Source organism: Egretta garzetta, unplaced genomic scaffold, assembly GCF_000687185.1.
Source record: "Egretta garzetta isolate BGI_Z169 unplaced genomic scaffold, ASM68718v1 scaffold120, whole genome shotgun sequence".
Lineage (NCBI taxonomy): Eukaryota > Metazoa > Chordata > Aves > Pelecaniformes > Ardeidae > Egretta > Egretta garzetta.
Window position 1 is genome coordinate 60,185 of NW_009258270.1, and position 2,011 is coordinate 62,195.

Here is a 2,011-nt window from a genome sequence, read left to right on the forward strand (position 1 = left end):
GGGGTCCCCGCCGCCCTGGGGACCCTGAGCCCCGAGGGGGGAGCCTGACCCCCTGGGGAGGCCGATTCCCTTGGAGGGGTCTCTGCTGCCGTAGGGGGCCAAGATTCCCCTGGGGGGTCCCCTCTGCCTTGGGGACCCCCATCCCCCGGGGTGACCCTGAACCCCTGGGAGGGCCACACTGCCTCGGGGGGGCCTGAGCCCCTGGGGGTAACTGCCCTGGCAGGGCCTGATCCCTTGAGGGGGCCTTGCTGCTGTGGCGGCCCTGACCCCCTGGGCCTGGCTCTGCGCTCCCCCCAGGCGTGACAGGGAGGTGTCTCTGGTGACAGAGCCCGGGGCCAGGCCGGCCTGTGGGCACCGTAAGGGCAGGCCGTGCCCCTGCCTCCCCCAGGCTCTGCGGGTCAGAGCGGGCTCTGGTTTCAGCGTTGGGCAGCTGTCTGGCGTGGCAGCTCAGCCGGGCGCTGAAAACGGGGCAGCGTTACGGCAGACGGGGGCTCCGTGGCATCAGGATTATATTCCCAACCCTGAGAGGTCCCAGGGCATCTTTGTGGCAGGATTCGCTGCGATGTGGCTGGGCACCGAGCACCGTGGCTGCACTTCGGCAGCGCTGCCTACACGTAAACCCAGGCCTCGCTCGGTGTGGCTCCCTGCCAGCAGATTGCTGGCGTCCCGTGAGACTTCTCTGTGTCCGCAGAGCTGCTTGCAGGCCAGGGACCGCCATGTGCAAAGTGTTCTTGGAAAGACAGCTCAGCCTAAGAGTAAAAAACCAGTTCTGTCCGTGGTAATTAGTCGTAGCTTTGCACCTCAACGGTGTCTTGTACCCGAGGTCTTGAACGCGTGATGGCCATTGATCGCTTGAGCCGTGCGATACCCTCCTGAGCTGGCTGGCATTGCTGCAGCTTCTCATATGCACAGTGGAGGAAACTGAGGCAGCAGCAGGAGAGAGTGACCTGTGAAAGGTCCCTGAGGCTGTTAGCGGCCCCGTTAGGAACAGATCCAGGTAACCTCTTCCTCCCCCACGGTCCCCAGGTGTCCAGGTTTTCAGGCCTGGGGCTTGGTTTCCCCCCCCCCCAGGGAATCAGCATCTCTCCTTGCCCCACAAAGCCAGATGGATTTCCCCCTCCTGAACACGTCTAGAGGGCTGCCTCATTTCTTGGGGTTTTGCTGCTTTTATACTGGCAGCAAAGCTTGGGGGAATTCCAGCAAAGCCGGGAGCATCTTTCACTAAGCCACCAGCCCCGTGTCCTGCGGGAGCTGCTGCTTTTTCCCCAGGGGTGTCTCAGTGAGTCCTGCTAGCTCCAGCCCTGCTTCATGTGGGAAAGCTGATCAAATCCCAACCCTGGGCGCCGCACCGCCGAGAAGGGGCCCTGCCCCACACCAGTGCTCGGGGGTGACACGCAGCTGTTGGAGCAGCTTCATCGTACGGTCACCGTGAGAACGTGCGATGTTTAACATGCATGCAAAAGCCAAAGTAAGGACAAAGGGGAGAATAAAAACTCTCTGTTCACCCCAAAGTCCAGGGAAAGGCCTGACGCAGCACTGTGATACCCTGGTCTGTGTTACTGGAGTAAAGCCATGCTAAAGCTCAGCTTTAGTAACTCAGCAGGTACCAGTGCCTTGGAGCCGGTCGAAGGGCTGATCCGGCACTGCAGTGAACCTGCTAAGCCCCGCCGGCAGCAGCCCTGCAGGGGGGTCCCCACGGCTGGCGGGGGGCTGGCAGTCAAACCCCGTGCTGCCCGTTGTCTGCAGACCTCAGGGTGGGAAACAGCCAGAGGGACTCGCACTTGTAACCCGCACACCCGCCCGTGAGGTCTCGTGGGGTCCTGTGCTGGGGCTGGCAGCGAGGGACACGCGGGGCCAGCAGGGTCCTGGCACATCGGTGTGTGACAGCGGTGCTTCAGCTGCTTGGCTTTCCCATGCAGGGCTCCTGCCCTCGATTAATGTGCTCTGGGCACACACCTGCACCCCGGGCTGCCCCGCGGGCCCGTCTGCCAGGCTGGCCGCCAGCCAGCCC